This window comes from Chamaea fasciata, unplaced genomic scaffold, assembly GCF_029207755.1.
Source record: "Chamaea fasciata isolate MVZ Bird 193981 ecotype frontalis unplaced genomic scaffold, bChaFas1.0.hap1 SCAF_2, whole genome shotgun sequence".
Lineage (NCBI taxonomy): Eukaryota > Metazoa > Chordata > Aves > Passeriformes > Sylviidae > Chamaea > Chamaea fasciata.
In genome coordinates this window covers 57,037,190-57,058,318 of record NW_027094087.1, presented here as the reverse complement: position 1 = coordinate 57,058,318, position 21,129 = coordinate 57,037,190, and the positions used below count along the sequence as shown (strand labels likewise).

Below are 21,129 nucleotides of genomic sequence, written 5' to 3'. Positions count from 1 at the left end.
TAGGGAATTTGTCTGCTCTAGGTGTAATACTCTGGTTTAATCTCTGCTATCCTTCTGCCAGACCATGCAACTCAAGCCCCACTGGAGTCTCCTGTGTCTTCATGAGCTTCCAGGTGTGTAGGCAAGAAAGAATTACGTCTGCTCAGTTCTGGTTAGGCATTTAGATCAATTTCTTCCGAGTTCTTGTGCTGACTATTAAGGACTGATCCAAAAGAGCTGTTATGTGTCTGCCAGAATCAGCATGTGGGCTGTAGGATGCAAAGACAAAACCTTTCCTTATTTTCTCCTGGATTCTCCTAGTTACAAAAGTACCCACATACTTTTTTACATCAAACTTCCCTTGGTGCTTAAAGATCTTCTGGATGTGCACAGATAAACCTTCAGTTCTGACAGCACTGATGAGCTCCATCTCACACCCAAACCCAATTAACATTCAGAAACCCACTCTAAATCTTTCCCAGTTTCATGTTTTCCACCTAACACACCTACACAATTAGGGTCTTCATCAAACACTGTGGTTTCCACAGCTTGCTTTGAAAAGGCACCCAGAAGATGAGGTTTCTGTTCCTGCCTTTGCACAGTAGGTACAGCAAGTCTAGATCACAGACGGGACCTGCATTCAATCCCCACCTTTACCTAAAAGGCTTCAAGCCTACAACAACATCCCAAAGGAGGGTCTAAGAAACACAGGCTCGTACACTCAGGTAGTTGGCTTCTTTTAATCCTCAGCCTCTTACTGAAGGTTTTCCACTACATAGAAAATGGTTAACTTCATAGGTGCTGGAAGCAGAAGGGAAGAGTGTCATGCACCCACTTAGCAGAGCACCAGAACCCACACCCCTCAGGGAATGCACTTGTGTTCCTGCTCTGACACCAGTGATGTTTTTTAATGTGCACCCTCCACAGAACAAGTAAAAAGAGAGCTTCCACACTCCAGCACCCCGCAGTCAGGTGTTCACAGTACCTCCAAGGAGCAGTGAGACATGGATTGCAGCCTCCCCAAGGAGATGTGGGAGCTGAGCGTGGGCTGTTGCTTCTTGGGTGACTGCACTGGGCTGTTACATAAGGTGACACAGTTTCAGCAGCATATCTGTATCTGAAAAAAAAAAAAAAAGTGTGAGACCTCTATACCACTTTGGAAGATAAAAGTAAAAATACTCTGAGAGTAAAATAACAAGATAACAACTTGTGGAGTCCAAGTGGATGAAGGCACCTGCTGCCATGGTAGCATATCAGAGAGGACAAAACCAATTCCTGTCCTTAAAACGGCTCTGGTTTGCAGTGCACTGCTTGCAGAGGAAATAGCTCAGTTGTTGGGAGCAACTTCACCACCCATCCCTTTGAAAGTTAATTTACATAGACAAGCACATGTACTGTGGCCATTCTCCTATTGCTCCAGAGCTAACCCAGTGGTCTCTACTGGAACTTTACCTGCACCAGGTAGACACACTGCTTCCTGGCAAATAAATTTTGGGTGTGATTGTTAGGATCCTCAAGACAGCAAGGCTGAAAAATGTTGCTCCATGAAAAACACTTTTCATTGATTTTACGGAAGCCAAGCCTACTTTCCTGATTTCTTGCTCTAGAGAGAGCACAAGCATCCAGAAATGAAATCGATGTTATGAGGCGATAATTTCCTTTGTACCCCTTTTTACACACCTCTGTAAATATATTTAAAAGGGTTCACAGAGACAAAATAAAAGACAGGTTTATGATCTAAGGCTGAAAGCATCACAGAATTGAAAAGTATCCTTGTCATATATTTTTAAATCAAGACACATTTCTCTATTTTTGCCTTTTAAGTATTCTTATATGTTAGAATTTTTTAATTTTTTTTAATTGCCACTACCTGGAAATAGTTTTCAGAAGTGTGCTCTTACTCATTTATGTTCTGATTCCCTTTTTATTAATGGTTTTAATAGACTCTTATTTTCCTGTATATTTCTGCTTGTAATTTAAAAAGATAAAACAAATGCTTCAAACAAAAGTCCCTTTTTCAGCCAGCAATTGTTATTTTTGTGTAATATTTTACATATAGAAGGCTTAGGGAAAAATAAATTAAAATGCTTTTGCAAGAAGCAACACAGACCATTAAAGTCTTTGTGGGTTTTTCCATAAATAGCTCAAATCTGCCATCTGCTGATATAAAGTAGCACCTAATGGAACCAGCCACTTGGATTTTTCTCTGGAAAAATCTTGCTTACCTTCCAGACGCGCAAAAACAGTGCCATCTAGTGGCTAGCCCCAAGACTACTCGGGCAAAAAAAAAATTATATATCTATATATATAGATATAGATATAGATATAGATATAGATATAGATATAGATATAGATATAGATATAGATATAGATATAGATATAGATATAGATATAGATATAGATATAGATATAGATATAGATATAGGTATAGATATAGATATAGATATAGATATAGGTATAGATAGAGATATCAAAATATCTATTGCTGCTGGCTGCACAACAAGCTACTTAGCCATTCTGGAGTGGATTCAATAGGCTTAGTGTCCTGCGACTCCATACAAATCTTTGCAGTTATCCTCTGAGGTGACATATAAACCTCTACATTTATTTGTAGTTTATTTTAACAGCAGCAAAACAAAAGACTGTGCAAATTGCTTTTCAGGTTAAATGCACTCTTTATTCTTGCTTATTTTGTACTTTTTGTTTGTTGTTACTTTTATATTCCCCTTATTTGGATCATCTAAACTTTCAGGGATTTTGGAAGGATAAAAAATATTGGGTTTTAAGCTTGCTTTAAAAAGAGAGAGATCTAGCTCTTTCTTTTACAAAAGCAAATATAATTTGTGAAGTCAAGTGATCTGCACTTTGTAGTATGCCACCATAATAAACAAAAGACATAAAAAATATCTACAGTTTTGCTGAGTTTCATATTTCCTCCACCATTTGCTGAGAAGTGCCTCGAAATCACAAATGCATCCTGTCGAGCTTGGTAAACATGAAGAGAGTATTTTTTATTTGTACACGTACCACGTACCAGGCTTTCAGATACATTGTTAAAAGCAAGGAAAAGAGGCATTGCCATAGACAAGGACTGCCCCTGGGACTCAGTGCCTAAGTACCTGAAGAATCAAGTAGTCAATCGCTGGGATTTTCAGATGCTTACCTTCAAAATTGCTTTCAACATTTAGGCCATCTTGCTTAAGGGTGAACAAATTCAGATTCAAGTCTGATGATACAGATCTTTTAAATGTACTTTGGTAATGATTCCTCCTGGAATCCAATGTGCAGGCAGCCTTCTATGCATGTGTTGACTTAGAGGCAGATGATTTCACATTGCTCCCTAGTGTGCATCTGATGAGAAAAAGAAGCTCACTGCTCACAAAAGAGTCGTGTGAGCTCCATTCTATATTCAAGAATAGAAACGACCCTCCTTCTCTGGGTTAACTTTCCCTTACTGCAGGCTTGCAAAGATTACCAGATGCTCACATCTCATCCAACTGCCTGAGGGTTCTTCTAATGGTTAAGAAAATAAATGGGTGATTTTGACACATTTTTCTTCTAAAATTTAAATGCTTTCCCCTTCCTGTTGAAGTGAATTGAGCCACAAATGCCCTTTCTACCTCTCCTCAACTACAAAAGAGTGTAGAAGTAGTACTCAGAGGTAAACAGCTCCAGACAATCACAGGTGAAACTCTGTTTCTGGATAGAACGGGGCATAGACCTAATTCTTGTCAGGAAATAATGACATTAGTTTTGCTCTTAAACAAGTTCTCGTCATTAGCCTGGGCTAGTTCCACTATTTTCCAAAATCTTTCAGTGTTGTACATGAGGGACACTCCAGTTAGATGCCAGAGAGAAAAGCTGGAGTCTTTATTTTGATAATCAGCTTATCTGGATACAGAAAGTTTAAAACATGATAGGTCCCTTGATAGGAATCACCCAACACATTGAATGTCCCTCAGAGTTCATGGGGAAAGTCAAAGAGGCAACTAAAAAAAAAAAAAAAACAAAAAGGCTTTTTTTCTTAACACTAAAAATAACCCTCATGCAATATAAAGCAAAACTGCATCTTTAATTCCAGCATCAAAAAGACTTTTCAAGCTCTCAGAAACTGATAAAACTGTGTCATTTAAACAAGTATGATGCCTCAGTAACACAGATGGGGGCATGGAGAGCAAGAGATCATGTGGCCATGGGCCTTCACTTCCATTGAAATCCCATCAGCTTTTGGAGAATCCAAGAAAACCATTCTGCACTGAGTACATCAGGCAGGCTCACTGCAGACTAATACAGCTGCAGTATGGGGGTGAGGGCTCTTTTCATCCATCTCACAACTCTCATCCTAATACTTTCACTCTCAGCAATGGACACTCACTAGGAATTTGTCATGCATTTGTTGGCACTGGTGACAACAGTGTCAACACCATTTAAAATGTGGTCTCACAAAGGCACAGACAGTTCAGAATGAACAGGTGGAACAGGCTGGTCAAGAAATAGTAGAGGTGAACTGCATCAGCAGTCAATAGTTCAAGGAGGAGGGGTGTTTTTATATGTAACAGTAATACCAAAAGTGGGAAGGAAAGAAACCATTCATAATCTGCATACTCAGAGGGCTAAGCCAGGGTTAAGCACCTGATACTGGACACAGCCATAAATCACACCATGTTCCATCAGAAGGTTGTTGTACAGAACACACACCACTAAGTTAGACACTGGAGAGAGTTATGGCTGTGTCCAATATCAAGTGCTTAGCCCTGGCATATAAGGAAAATCTGACAAGAGCTCCAGCCCTTCCAAAATACTTGCCTGCTGCTGTGAACAATGCAACAAGACACCTATCTGACAGACCCTTTCAGGTTACCAAAACAATGAGGACCCTCAGGGACTGGAATTTTTTTTTTAACCCAATGTGCCAACAGCAGCACAACTTTAGAAGGAAAACAGCCTCAGCCTGGGGGATCTTGAACCCTACATCCTTAGCGGGCATTCCAAGCACTGTGGACTGCCCAGTAGCAAGCACAATGGACTGGCCTCCATCACTGTTGAAGCTGCATCACTGGTAAGAATGCAAGTCTTTGGACCAGAAGGAGAACAAGCAGTGAAGACTCAGAGTCTCATCTGAGAGAAGGTATAATCTGAGTAAAATAGTGGTTTTCATCCCTTCCTTTTTTAGTAGCCACCACCATCATCCTATCCTATCTGGTGCTCAGTCTCAGAGCCAGTTTTGCTGCATTTTCAAGCAACAGCTGCCACAATTTCACTTCCCATAAGCTTTAGGAAGACCTCCCTCAGTCTTATCATATTGTCCCTTTGTACTTCCCACTTGTCTTCAACCACTTGTCTTTTTTAATACAGAATAGTATTTGGGAAAGGGCTGTCTTTCTGCTCTGTACTTGTATTGCAGGCAGCAATGTCCCCGAGCCGAGCTCCTGGGAGTATTTGATGAATCTACAGATATAAAATTGTCATTCTGGACATTATGGAAAATCTAGTTCATCCATATGTGTTGGAGACTCTGAGATGAAAAGAAAGTTGGCACAGAGCCAAAGATGTAGATAGTCTTCTTTCAAAAACTGATGTTATTACCTCTCTCGTCTTCAAAGTACTTTTGCATGAGTGAGAGAGGATCAACAACAGACTCCACACAATTTTGCTTGGGGACAGCTTACGAAATAAAAAGGTGAAGCATTACAAAGTTGAGCAAGTCAGAGTAAAGACAAATCATTCCTGTGGTGAGTAGCTCCTTGCAGAATCAAAATTCATTTGGAAGCATCTTAGCATTAAGTTTTCAGGGCCCTGTATTGACAAATGAGGCTACCACCAGCAGACCCAGGGCAGGAGTTTTATAAATGTTCACTGTTCCTCCTGTTTATTGAAGCTTTGCTCATGCATCTAAATGACAGAACTAGAACTTGCTTGCCATTTTAGGACATTGCTGCCTGTATTTCAAAAAATACTTCTACGGTGACCTTGATCAATCAGTTTGCCCCAACTCAGTGATTTTATCTAATGATAAGTATCACAGAGAAAATGTAACGGTACCAAATCAGTGACAAAACTACCACTGCCTTACAGTGCCTTTGGATTTTTTTACACACATCTGCTAAAATCACAAGGAAAAGCAGCATTGGCAAACAAAAGGGACTATGATTAATCTTTTGTTTTCCAGTGTCAACACTATTGCTACTTTGCCTGTGTTAACAGTAATTAAAACCTCTGCCTTTTTCAGCTAGCTCTTACTTGAAAAACATGTTAGTGCGTAAGGGAATACTTGGATGATGCATGTGCAAAATGTGTTAAAAGTATAGTAAATGAAATTGAGTGTTTTGAAAGAAATTTGGCATGTCAAATGTTTTTAACTGATTTTTTTTTTCTCTTGGTGTAATGAGTTAGGTGCTGTACGATTCATCACTTTCCATGATTCACTGAGCTTATATATTATCCATTTTCTTAGCACTGCTTATTTGGATACCAGTTCCACCCCTGCAACAAAACCTGCAACCTTCAAAAATATGTTCCCACATTCATTTTTCACCAAATTTACCTGATGTAAGTAGGACTGTAGGAAGACTGTGGCAGTCTAATAAAAATATTTATGACAACTAATGATCACAAAATAACAGTTAAAGGCATGCTGAATTTTAATTTTGCTGACTTTTACAGTAGGCAAAGATATACAATGGAGCCTACTTCAAAACTTCTAATTCCAGACACATTTTGCACAAAAAGAGGAGCATGAAATTTATTTCTTCTGCTTTCCCTGAGAAAGAAAAAAACAAACAAACAAACAACAAAAAAACCCCTAGTCTCTGAGAGACTTTTTTAAACCCTTCTTGAGTAAAATCATGTCTTCCACATTTCCAGTTAAATCATAGCACAGTCAAAGTGTGATTCCTTTAAATCTGGATTATAATATACAGTTCATTTTAAAAAAAAAAACATGCAATCCCTGTTATATTTTTAAATCTCAATGCAAAATTAGTAGTGAAGATACTGAAGAATCTCTGTTATACCAGAAGTTGAGATGATGGACTTGGACATGCCAGGGAGGAAGATAATAAATGTGGGTAATCAAAGTTCACTTCCTTAATTAGTTTTCAGGCACACTTTTTTGTGCCACTCCTGAAAATTGTTCTTCAATCAAAGAAACAAGGAAAAAGAATAAGCATCTTATCCAAATTAATATGAGGGTCAAGTTGTATTCCCACTTGTTGGACTAGAAAAGGCATGCCAGAAGTATATGTGTTTGTTCATATGTAGGACCATGTTCAGAAGTGTTTTGAAGCAGCCATAAGATCAGGGCTAAATCTCATGTGTGATATTAGCAGAATCTGCCTCCTTGCAGGTCCTGCCAAGGTTATGGCATGTAGTATGTGCTGAGACATCCAGAGCTGTCAAGACTTGAGCACTTCCACAAATGCTCACCAGCAAAAATTTACACAATACCAGATTTAAGCAGAAGAAAAGATCTAAACTACAGATTTGAGTACATGCATCCCCTCTGTGACTCTGTCCCTCTTCTTTCACACTGCAAGTACAGTAACCTTCTTCCCTCTCTGCCTATTAAGATCCCTAATTATATTAAAGCCTATCATCACTTATTCATGAAAGCGTCTCTTTAGCACATCCAATGTGACTGATCCCCAAGGTTAGAGTTAAATGACAGAGAGGAACATGTGTGTTTTCAAAGAAGCACTCTTCAAATGAGTTTTCTAACTTTTTTCAGTGAGCAAGGTCAGTTCTATTGGTTTTGTTCAGCTGGAACACTTTAACAGTAGAAAATTAGATTGTGTAATGTATATACTTTGCCACCTGATCTCCAACCTGAGTATGCTACCTAGCTCCAGTGATTTTCTTTAATGAGGTGGAAATGTATATAACAGTTTTAAATATGCAGGCTAATATTTTCCTCCATCTACAATTATGCAAATCGTCATACAGTTGTCTCTGCATGACAGAAGTAATAACATCTTATAGAGACCTAGTTAAAATTCACTGAAATCATCTACACAGATGGATATGATTTTAGAGCAAATACAACACAGACACATTAATTAGTTACAAACCACCACCACCACCTCCTAGCAAGCAAGGTGACATGGACTAAGGCATATACTGTGTAAAGATATAATTTTTTGTTTGCAGTAGATGACTGAAACATTCCTTAACAGTTAAGATCAAAAGTAACAAGAAAAGTCAAAAGCTGTTATTATTTTTCAAGACTTAGAGGCAATACCATATATTTTTCACACACACTCTTGATTTTTAGGACAAGCAGTATGATAACCATCCTTCAGCATTTTATGGGATGTTTTCTTTTCAATTCTACTTCATTTAACTTTAATGGCGACATTTTAGAAGGAATTTAATTGATATAAACATTTTTATATACACTGGCATTCAAAAAAAATAACATTCAGAATTTTTAAATAGGGCTCATGAGCTCCATTTAGAGCACAAATGAGGTGTGAACTGGTATCTCACACCTCCTCTTCTAGCTCTTGCTTCATTTTTTTCTACGAGAAGACTCATTGTCCTTCACAGTCTTTAGGAAAGTCCTAAAGCAAAGTCTCCTGATGTCAATGTGAAGGAAGAAGACACCTGCAATGGCTCTCTCCTGGTAATGGAAGAAACAGCACCTTACAAGATGCAGGGACTCTTGCGGAAGGCAGAAAAACTACCCACTGGAGAACCCCTTTTCACCATACCCTCAGTAATTATATTTTCCACTTTATCCTTTTTGGCCATGTTAGTCACCTTTTCCCATTAGGAGAGGATACACTCACAAGGGTTTCTGGGGGGAAGAGCAGCTGGTCTATGATTCAGACTTTCCTGTGGCTCCATGTCTTATCTTTGTGGTCTGTCACCTGGGGAGGCCATAAAGAGGAGCTGTAGCTTCTTTTCCACTGGTGCCTTCAACTCATTTCTGTCATGAAAAGATAAATTCACAGATTCTCTCACCCAGCCCTTGGCCCCTGGACCCCCTGCCTCCCTTGCCCTTCATAAAGTTCACAGGTCTTAATCATTAACATACAAACCTACATGTTTTAGAGACCTGATCCTTCTCTTTTTCCTTTTTTCCCTGATGTGCTTCTGGCCAGGAAAGGGTTAATTTTTGCAGTAGCTTGGAGGGGGCATGGCTAAGACAGGGAGCTATTCTATACCACCTTTTTCATTGCTGGGGGCAGGGATAAGGGACTCTCATTTTCTGAAGCAAGAATTCCTTGGTATTTAGCAATCCTGGCTGAAGGACTAGTTTGGGTCTGTGGTCTCCTCAGGTTGGGCTTGGTGAGCATTTTGCGTATGAATCATTCTCTCTTTCAAATACTTTTGTTGTTAATATTGTTGCTGCTACAGTTGATTTTTCTCATTGGTACTTCCAGTAAATTATTCTTATCTCAACCAGTGACCTTTGCTTTTTGTGCCTCCAGTTGGAAGGGGGAGGGGGAGCAGCACGTGGCTTTGCAGGAGTACTAAACTAAAGAATACCATTCCTAAACTACAACATTCTCATTTCAGGTTCTCTTCTTCCTGCACACACCTCCTCTAGCCTATCCCTAGCCAGTCTAGTGAACTCTAAGGCCCCTTAATTTCACAGCCCCCTTCAACAGAAGTGCTGTTTGAATGAACATGACATGCCTATCCATGCGACAAGCATTCTCACAAGCATAAATACACATCAAGCATGTAAATGCCCTTAAAATGCATGCAAATAATTTCTACATTGACTAAATTTTATCTGCACAGTTTTCAGGGCCATTCAGCAAGCTCCAGGCTGTGAGGAAATCCGCACGCTTGGAAGGAGGGATATGCTCCTTGTATACCCAACAACTCAACAGGAAACATGAGCAGAGGAAAGAGGTAGGACACTAACGTCTGGGGACAGGCTGTTTGTGACAATGAGATGCAAGAAAACACAGGAAAAAGAGAGAGTCTGCACATGGGGCACTTACCTTGTTCTTCATACCACATAACAGAACCCATATATTCAATGCATGAGAGTCTTGAACCTGAGTCATCTTAATCCCTAAATTAACATGGCAACTGAATCCACTTCTCTGGTCTACCAAAAAAAAAAAAAAAAAAAAAAAAAAAAAAAAAAAGGTAACTATTTTTACAATTTTAGGAGCCTCGCCCTGGGAAATAAGAAATGCCTGTGTTACAGACCTACAGACCTATATTTAAAAAAAAATAAGAAAAGTGTTGGGGGTTGGGTTTGTTCCTTCTTTCTCTGGGGAATTTTTTCCCCACGGGTTGCCAAGGAGACCGGGTGTTGGATACTTGAGAGTGCTTGGCTGAAACAAAGAGATGGACAAAAGGTAGAAGAGGGAGATAACGCAAGTAAAAGACACAGCTTGAGGCAGCTGCGTGCTTTTCTGCTTCCGGCGTTCGGGAGACGCGTGTCGGCCGCTCCTCGAGGATCTCAGCCGCCGCAAAGCACGCCGAGCAGAAGCTGAGTCGCTTTTTCTGCCTCGCCTTCGAACTTCTTCGGCGCTGCTCCTCTTGCTGCAGCGTGACCCTGCACTCCCTGCGCTGCCGGGACATCCTGCCCCTGCCTGCCGGGACACCCTGCCATCCCAGCTACCAGCCCGGGACTTTTCCACTGTTCCAGCTTGGTGCTCTGAAGATCCTGCAAGGACACCAAAACCAAACTGCTCTGAGTTTTGTGAAACAAAGCCCTCAAGGTTCTTGGTACTGTTGTCGTTTGTCATTAATGCTGTAGTTGTTTAGTGGGGGGGGGAAGTTTTTTTTTGTGTTTGTTTGCTTTGTATTACATACTAATAAAGAACTGCTATTCCTATTTCCCAAATCTTTGCCAAAGAACCTCTAATTATAATTTTACCTAGCAAATACCTGTCTTCCTAAACCAAGACAAAAGAAATCCAGATACTTATCTCCAAATTACCTAATAGTCTCATAGTCCAGTCAGTGCAGTCACAGAGTTGGGATGTGAAAAACACATACTTTTAAAATAAAGAGGATAACTGCAGAAAGAAAAGAGAGTTCTGGTTGGTTTTTAAGGCACAAAATTTCGTGTGACAGGAAAATCGCTTCTCACAAAGATGTATTAAAGCTGCCCTTTGTGGAGGAAAGAAAAATCCCAGAGGTCAAGTAGAAGAGAATATGCCTCTGGCTTCAAGAAAAAGAACATGAACTTAATGGAGATCTATTGGAAGACACTGGAGTCTGCTTCAGAGAGACAAAGGCTACAAAGAAGGAGCAGTCTTTATAATGAGAAACCTCTGCTCATTCTCTGAGTGTCAGGGACTTTGCCATGGACGTGCTATTCCTCTTCCTTCTGCTCATTCCGGCTGGGTCCATTGTGCTACTGTTTGCAGCTTTAATAGCTATCTGCTCTGGACATCATTAGAAGTGCTGCAGCTTGAGGCAGTAATAAGTCTCATATCTGTTAATTAATGGCAGTAATCTATAAACAAATAAGTTGCATTTTGCCTGGAGACTTGCTGTGTCTTAAAAACACATCTGAGAATCATTTCTGCTATAAGTTTCTGATTGTGATGAGTCCTATTAAGTCACAGGAAAATATAACTTGCACATTCCAGTGGTTATTCAGTGGTTAATGGGTCCCCTACTGTTCATGAAAAGTCTCTCTATAAGTGCTCTCTTCACTGTAAAACTTACACAGCTCCAAAGCTACTGATGCAGCCAGCTGGAGTAACAGGCTCCTCAAAAGTGACAGATTTAAAGGAAGAAATAGTAGTGGCTTGCTAGAGGCAAGTTATTTTAATATAATGCAGCAATGACAGCTCTCTACGTTTAATCATCAAGCTCCTGATTTTTTCCTCAGCCCCTGAATTTCACACAAGTTAGGGATTTGGGTCAATGCTATTTAACACTCCTCCTTCTGGCTGTTGAGCATACCTGCCAGGTTCACATTGGGAGCTGTGTTTATAACTTTTCCAGCTATTTTAAACAAAGCCCTAAGTAATTGCATGCATGAGAGACAGGCCTCAGAAGAGTAGCTGATACAGGTTTTCCAAGACATTTGTCTGCTCTGGTATTTTCAGCATGGTTGAGACACACTGATTGCACATTCTCACCCTTACCTGTCCCATAAAGAATTTTAAATAATCTTAAATATTTCTGTGGTGCCTCTCAAATATAAGCACAGTTATTTATTTAACTAACAGCCACTATGGTCAAAGAGACATAAGAGTCCAGGGTTTTGGTTCTTGAGTTTCGCAGATTTACACAACTAACCACTGGTTCATTATGATTTGTTTTGCCAAGCAGAATTCAAGAACACCTTGGCTTACACACCAGTGCATGTATGTTTGGGAATCTCTGCATCTAGGTCTCACACGTAAGGACATGAAAAAAAATATAAAAATTCCCCTACATTTGAGTGGCTAATCAGAAAGAAAACAAAGTGTGTTAAAAAAAATAAATCACTATAACTTCCTCCTCCTGCAGCTCTTAGAAACAATTTTTGATAACTTACAGTATCTTTGAGATGTAGCACTTCCAGACAAATCATGAAGCACTACTTTCTCAGCAAGCCAACCTGCAGACTTCTGTGTGTATCTTCCAGCTGACTCTCTGGTTTCAAGGGAGACAGTCCTTTGTTTCCATATCCATTCAGAATTCTCTTTAACTAATTATTCTCCTCAGAAGCATCATCACATCTATATTGATTCTTCCTCTCACCTCCTTCATAAAAACTGAGTTAGACTCATCATTCTAGGTGTCTTCCCTCTAGGTCCAATGTCAAAAGAGAAAAACAAATGACTAAGAAGTCCTACACTTCACAAAGGCAGAGTACATTTTGCCTTTCCTTTGATTTCTGCAATACAGACCTGTTCATTTGAGCCTGTTGCTCCGAGCTTTCTTAGTAGATTCTTCCATGAAAACTTCATTTGCAAATCAAGATTCATCTGACTCTTTTTTTTCTGCCAGATTTTAGACAAGGTGCAGTTTATATTTCTCCCTAATTTTTTGAAATGCTGCAGATACTGACTACTTTCAGTATCCACATGTACTTTGCTGGTTAGACAAACCCCAAACTTGATGATCAGAAAATTCTGGGTTGAATACGGAGCTTCAAGTTGGAGTACAACCCTGGCAACACAATTAATTCACTGGCAGGGAGACAGGAGAGAATAGAGGTGTTGAACAAATTTTATGTCTAGGCATATGATTCCGAGTAGACAGAGTGTGAGGCACAGGATATAAGGACAGAATCCCTAAACCAGGACAATCCACATTACTGGGAGAGATGAATGTGAGCCTGAGAGAGTAAGCAAGCTCAAGCATGAAATTGGAGATTGACTTTTGTCCAGAAATTTAGAAGACTGGATGATATTCTGAGCATTAAAGTAAATTACAAGTCAATACAATAATATAATAGAATGCAACAAGATACAATAAGAATATAATGGAAGGTTTTTATCTTAAAAAATTCTTGTGACTTTTGAAGTCTGACTTGCGAATTACTCTTTATAACTTTTTGAGGCTGGTAATACCACAGCTCTAAGAGAAAATTCTCAGTTTAAATAGAGCAATATGTTTTTGGCAATTGTTGATAAGTGGGAGGGAAAAATTACACTAACAGCAAACACAGGGGGAAAAAAAAAAGAAAAAAAAAAGAAAAGAAGAAAAGAAAAGAAAAGAAAATCCACATGCTGAGAGGGAAGCTATGCAAAACATTGCTTGGCTGAGACTGAGCTCAGATTGCAAAATAGCAATGGGAAAGGTCTAAGCTCTCTCTGCCTCTGGCCCTCTGTGTTCCATCACATAACAGAGAAAGCTGTCCACATCTCAGCAGGGGACTCAGCAAATTTGACACAAGATCATGTAAGCTTGTAAGTTTCTATCTTCACTTCCATCTCAGATGAAATATTGCTTTGCACTGGTGCCCTTAAAAATGGAGAAAGCACACAGATTACCATTTCCAGTCAACATGGTCTTTTTTTAGCACATTTCAGGCTTGTATATCTAGTGTGAAATCCATTTTAAGGAATAGGATAGGAGGGAAACTGTAGACTGCAACTGTAAGACATTGATTTGTCTCTCATCTCCTCTTGCTGTTTTAAAACCTGATGACAAGGAAAATAATGTTCTTTCATTCAGTCGTGCATTCCAACACCCTAAGCTGCCTGGCTACTCTTTGCCTTGATGCCGTGTCAGAATTATGGCAATCAAATTTGAACAGCCTGGGGTAATATCTAGTCATAATGTGAACCTAATTCTCAAATTAATACCCAGCAAAACAGCAGCCTCCAAAAAGTTTATATACTGTAAAAAAGTAAAAATGTACTGTAAAAATGTTAATGCATCAGACTCTAAATAATCAAACACCACTGACCTTAATGTCAATTTATTTTATTTTATTTTATTTTATTTTATTTTATTTTATTTTATTTTATTTTATTTTATTTTATTTTATTTTATTTTATTTTATTTTTTATTACTTAATCTGATTCCTTTCCAGCCAAACAGGCAGACACAGAAAGCCTCTGTTCCTTTATGCTACCGGAGGTTAACATAATGGGACTCACTTCACCTGACTTTGTCTATCTAAAAGTTAGGCAGCCAGTCTCAGCTGCCTAAGTTTCATCAGTTGAGAATCTGGAAGATTCATCTAATGTGTCTTCAACATTTATGCACTGTTTTATTGAAGAATCTCTACTCCTTTGAGAGGGAACATGAGTGACTAGCTAAAATTAAAGTGGTAATAATAAGGGGGCTAATGTTACCTGAGATGAATCCCTCTATACTAAAGACAATTTGCCCAGCACCTATCAAATTCTCTCATATCCAGTTTCTCCCTTCAAATATAATGCAGCACTGGACATTTCAGTCTCACCAAAGACAGGATGCTGAACTAGAGATGTCCAGAGATGTCTGCAAAGCTGAATTCTGCTGTGATTCTATGCTTTCCTGACATTGGCAGATTCTGATCTCTTGGCCTAAGACTGAATTCAACATAGCATTTTAGAAAATCCTGTGTCCTTGACACCTCTCCCTTTTTAGTTCTATGCTTAGCAGTTGAATGCATGCTTTAAAATTAATCTATTTGTCAATAGAGGGAGGGACATTAAGAATTACTAAATCTTGCAAAAATCAAACTATGTCTTTAAAAATCTCTTTCACGACCATGACCAAGTGTTCATGTTCACTGTGCTGCAGCTCAATATGCAATCAGAAGACTCCCTCACCAAATGAAGAGTTGTGAGTGGTAATAACACATTTGAAGCCCCCACATGCTTCCAAGACAGAGTTACTTAGCATAGATACCTTTGTAATTTTGATGCATTAGGAAAAGTCTTTGTTCAGTAGAGCTCAGACTCTTGCCTTCACCTATGGAGAAAGGTGGCCAGGTGCTAATTTCCATCTGCTGCTTTTTCAGTGGTACAGAAAGATTGGCTGACTCTCAACACTTTTTTTTTAACCTTGCTTTCTCTTGTTTAGTTATATGCTTTCTTTAATTGTTCCTTTCACTTGAAAATAAAGATAGAAAGGAAGCTAACAAAGGGTTTTTTTACGTGGCTAACTTTGTAAGGAAGTGCTGGAGCACATTCGTTGATTGCTTTAAATAAATTCATACAGCCTGGCTGTGCTTTCAACTCAGCTAGGCATGGATTAATGGTTTTTTATTCACACGCTGTAGTGTCTCCCTGGACTTCTGAAACATTATTTAAATGTATATTGCCAAGCAGATAAGGTTTGTAAGTTTCCAGCTAAAGCTGTGTAATACACATTAATTATGCCATTACTGTCTTGGGCCTGAATTTGTATAAGCAATCAATTTACTTAGTTCTTTCTGCACCATTATTGACCAATATGCAGATATACATTACACATGCATGCAAAATAGTATTATAGATAAATTAAAGGCAGATCTTGCAGAATTTCCTATTCTGCTTGAGCAAAACTTTTGAACATTTAAACTTACTTCACTCAACCTGGAAATTTTTGTTTAAAATTTTGTCCACTGTCACAGCATCAAATATTCCAGAAAATCTGACCAAAAAAAAAAAATATCAGCTTGGAGAAAAATAGTGAAAAATGGGGTGGTTGTAGTTTTACTGTAGTCCTAGGACAGACTCTAACAAGAGTCACTAGGATGTTAATTAATCCTAGTCTATATCCAAGATATTAAAATTTCTGTAACTTTCTTTCTCAAGCCACAGCACATCAAATGTGGACAATTTCAATGCTATTGCAAAGCTACATAAAGACCTCAGTAACAACCAGTGCCCCCCAGTGTGTTACAAAACACAAGTCTCTGCCTTGTGAACAGGCACAGTGGAATTTCTTGCTCCTGCTTTGTTCTGCATGAACACGCTGGGATCTGTCCTCCCTAAAATAACCCTACACATAAGTCATGCCCCATTTATGCCTCTTATTCCAAAAAAAAACTGATCAACTTGCTCCCAAGACTGCTAACTCTGAGACTAGACCTTATCTGTCTAATCCTCTTTTATTGAAGAATGAAAGCTCACTCTTTAATGATTACTAAATTTTGAGGGGGTTATTTGAATTTGAAGCATCTTACTGGATGGTGGGACATGTGGCTTCAATTTCTAACAGAAGAGCTGCTGAACTCACAGGCAGCCAATGCTCATCCTATGCTTTCAGTGAAAATCTGTCTGTTAGGCAAGTCAGGAAGACCATAGAATTAAATTCTGGCCAGAAGTGAAAGGGAGGATGTGAAAAACTCCTCAGCCCTACCAAGACTGCAATAGTGACAAGCAGTCTCAGCTTATGCAGCTGAAGTGGCAGCTGGAGTCAAACAGGGCCCCTTGACCTACCTGAAGCAGCATTACAGACCAATCTTCAGGCAAGTAGATCAACCCATGCATCTTCCACCTGGGCATCTACCAGCATGGTAGGTGTGTAAGCTTCTGTCAAATATCTGCCTAAAAGACCAATTTCCATAAAGCCAAAGGGCAGTGATCAGTATAGTCAAGAGAAATGTTAGTTGAGAAAAGACCATTTCTCAATGATGCTGCTTGGAACATGAAGGGCCTGCCTACCTACAGCACTAAAATCATCTTCCTTCAGTCCTACAGTCTGCTTTCTTCCCACTCCAGTACCTTCTCCTTTTCAGAGACATGGGCATATCAACAGGAACCAGAAAACTTCTGAAAAACTTGTTATAGAAAATGTGGGAGCACAGGTCGTTCTAAAGGGTGGAGAAAGGACATGGTAGTACAGGTGTAAAAGGGCATTTTTGCAGCGTTGTGGGTACTGGGATTGAATTTCATGTAAATAAAACATGACCTACAGATGAGATGATTTAAGACTGAAGCCCTGGAGGGTTTTGCATCTACAGAAGAAGTCTGGCAGAGGGATAAATTCATGGCTTGACACCAACCCAAGTGTTCCCAGAGGGCCAGGGTCATGGAATCATAGAATTAGAGAATATCTCATGTTGGAAGGGACCCATAAGGACAGAGTCCAACTCTCTGCTCCTCACATGACTGTCTAAAGATAACCACATGACTAAGAGCATCCTCTGGATGCTCCATTAAATCTGACAGGCTTGGTGCCAAGACTCCTAGCTCTGGCTTTAAATTTTAACTGAGTAGAAGTGCCTAGGGGCAGGGATTGGGGCATGGGAGCATTGACTAAATCTTTTTAAGAAACTTTTTGGAGTTCAGTAATGAGTTAAGCTGCCAACACAGATGTAGCCCTGAGAAAAGGGCAGAGAAACAGAGAAAAAGAGAAGGAATATACTTGCAAATAAAATTCATATTTTAACCATTCCATTGTGGCCAATTTTTTTCTTTTTTGATTAAAGTAGAAAGAGAGACAAGAAGGAAGGATATCTGAGAACTAACAACTTCCAGTGTGAATGAAAGTGCTGGTATAGTTTGCCTCATATTAGAATAATTTTCAGGATCTGAATATCCAAGAATTGTTAAAAAAATTCTCTGCTAGAGTAGATCTTTGCCTCCTATCCAGCATTTCCTAAAACTAGATTAGCTGTAAAATCTATTGTTTTCTCAGGTAAGGAAAATTTTAAAGCTTTTCAAGTGGCAGAATTAGCACGGCTTCTTGGTAGTGTTTCTCCTCCTAGGAGACCTCTCTGCTGTTGCTTCAGCCTGGCAGCCCAGATGAAAGAGCAGCCTAGGAGAGAACAGATGAGGGACTCTACAGGCAGGGGTAAAAGGATCATTTTCCACCATTGACAAGAATTGGATCCCTCCACTGCACAGGGAGATAAAATTAGCCTACTCTACAGGCCTTCAACTTTTCAAGCATTTCTAACAACTCACAGACTCAAACCATGCTTTACAGAGCTGTAAGAACCACCCTTACTGAAATTCTACTTGCATTGCTAAAGAAAGGAGTGTTAGGAAGGGTGTTAGGATGTTAGCTTCTCCTCTGCTTTTTTGTTTTGCCCACTAGCTCTTTGCAGAAGTTCTCTCACAGCAAGGTAAATCTTTGATTTTTTTCTTCCTCCCTCCCTGCTTTTTATTATTCTGGTTCTCTGTCTCTCCAAGTGAGATATCAAAAAATCATAAAGATTTACTGGTGTAAGCTGTGATCAAACGATCACATTTTAGATCTCAGCAATGATGATCTGAAAGCCCCATTCAAAAAGACATTTGACCAGTTTTAAAAGAACTTTAATCAGAAGTTTTATTAATCAACAATTAATGAACATTATCATAATTTTTTTTGACAAAATGGCATGCATTTGTTCTAGGAGCAGAAGCAAATTCAGATTAAAATCTTAATTAAAATATGAAGAAGAGGCTTGTCATGATCTTGAACACTCTAAAAGATTCCTTTTTTTGAAAATCAGGCTCTCTCTTTTTTTCACATTACACTATGTTGTTAATGAGCCCTTTTGTTTCTCTGTGCACAGCAATACATTTAATCTTAGCTGTATATTTTAAATGATTGATGTTCCCCTAATTACATTTTATGATATATTGTGCTGTGTCACCTCTAATGAGTAGCAAACATGACATTACCTCACTAGTACTGAACCACAGAAATCAATAACTGACATTTATTCAATGAACTGCAAATTGTGATTCACTAGCTTCTCTTTGTGTTGAGTAAATTCGAAGTGTAATTAATTTTCATGCATATTACAAACAGCAAATTCCTGTACGGGCTAACTTTAAAAGTGATTTGCTCCTTCCTTGGCTAATTACAGCACAGCAAAAACTCTCAAGTCATTATTCAGAGGGCTGAGAAAAATCAATGGCTTGACAGAAGTCATCTCATTAGACGGGTAGAGCACAGTCATGCTTTATACTTTTGAGAACACTTCAGAGCCATTTTCTAAGACATGTCTTATTGAATGAAGGTGGTCTCATTCACAAACAGTCTTGCCTACTTATATGTTTTTGTGCACAAGGATTCAAAAGAAGCCCCGTGTTAATTTTCCTAACAGGAAACAAACATACAACTCTAAGAAATACATAAGCACCTTTTTCAAAAGATAAACAATTGTCAGGTGTCTTCCAGAACCTGTAAGAAGAGTGTTGACTCACTGCAATTTACAGGTGATGGTTTTGCTTGTAAGCAACATCAAAGTTTAAAAATCTAGTTCTTGTTGCACCTTGCAAAACTTCTGCCTGTGGCTTTAGTTAGCTTGTGATTTCTTTACTGAAAATGTCCACTCAAATCAGAGCAGAGCACCAGAAGACTTTAAAGTTAATGCTCTGTTTGCACACCAGTTCAGGAGCAGAGGCGTAGAAATCGATCAAGCCTTAAAGCTGAAGGCTCTGAAATTCATAGCAAAAGATTGTGGGTCACTTTAGGATCAGTGCTGTCCTTTGCACTAAAGCGGAGCCCTTTTTTACATGGGCATATACTGATAGGACAAGGGGGACTAAGCTTGATTTAGATTGAAACAGGGTAGGTTTAGACTGGATATTAAGAAGTAATTCTTCACTGAAAGGGTGGTGAAGCACTGGAACATGTTGCCCAGAGAGGCTGTGGATGTCTCATCCCTGGAATTGTTCAAGGCCAGGTTGGATAGAGCTTGGAGCAACCTTGTCTAGTGGAAGGTGTCCTTGCCCATGCCAGATCATGTTGAACTAGATGGCCTTTAAAGTCCATTTCAACCTAAACCATTCTATGAATCTATGATCTATGATCTGTCCATTTATTTTTCAATTAATCACATGAAGAAACCTCACTTATAGAATGAATTAGCCACTGCTCATCAAGTTCAGTGGTGTAGAGGAGTGATTTAGCTTCAGCTTTAAGTCCATATCTGCTAATAAGCCAGAATTTTCTTCCTCAACCCATAAAGCACAGGGTTATTCTTACCTTCAAGAAAGATACTCTCAGTCCTCTTGGCTTCCTTTAGGAGGAAAGGAATCAAGACAGATGGGTGAAGCAGAATTATCACCATGATTTTAAACTAACTAATTGAAGTTTCTTTTGAACCTTACCTCCATTTTTAATCTTCTTTTATAAGTGCCTCAAAGACAAAAATGGCCCAGGGTTGGCTCCAGACTAATTGCCAGAACTCAGTTTTAGATCTGAGGAATGTCAGAACAATCATCAGACATGTTCCTAGATTATCACTGGACCTTCCACCAATATTTAAGGCAGAGGGACAAAAGAGTAAAACTTCCAAACCTTCAATCCTGACTTTTTTTAGAGAAAAATCCACTTTGATGCCAATTTTGACACACTAATTAAGCCACAGTAAAACCCCTTCTTAGCTTCTAAACCTGGTTGAGCTGTGATAGAAGAAAATTACAGAAATGTATTTCCAAAGATCCTTCAGCTTCTGTAAAAGATAAAAATAATGTGAATGTACGGAGTTAATTTAACCTACCCTGGGCAAATGCTATCTCTATCAGTCTTGAATACTTAATCCATAGACAATCCTGCTAATGAGTCTGCTATTCTGCTGAGGTTAATGAGCCCTTGAGCATCTGGTGAAAGCACAGACACTTAGCAATTAATGTCTTCAATTCAAACCAGCTCACAGACTATACAGCAGCTGATTCTCCATTTTTACTATATTGTTGCCATAGTTCCTTGCATGCCAGCTCTGAGCATATGCTGGTTATATTGGTTAAGAACAGATTCCTTCACCTGTATGCTGAGCTCAGTGATAAGGCCTTATGGACTGGATTTGAACCACAATGTCTTCTTTCAGGTCTTTATGGCTTAGTAATGTAGGCATGCATGCATGTCCACAAA

The 21,129-nt window shown here is 39.1% G+C and overlaps 1 long non-coding RNA gene across 1 annotated transcript; it reads right to left on the bottom strand.

Annotated features, from left to right (window-relative positions):
* Positions 1-18,665: 18,665 nt before the first annotated feature.
* On the bottom strand, positions 18,666-20,839 carry LOC136285959 (uncharacterized). The gene is made up of 5 exons (XR_010719613.1): positions 20,759-20,839; positions 20,557-20,660; positions 20,367-20,456; positions 20,242-20,275; positions 18,666-19,691 (listed from the first exon to the last, which is right to left on the bottom strand). It is a non-coding gene; the product is annotated as an uncharacterized lncRNA (long non-coding RNA).
* Between the last annotated feature and the right edge of the window lie 290 nt (positions 20,840-21,129).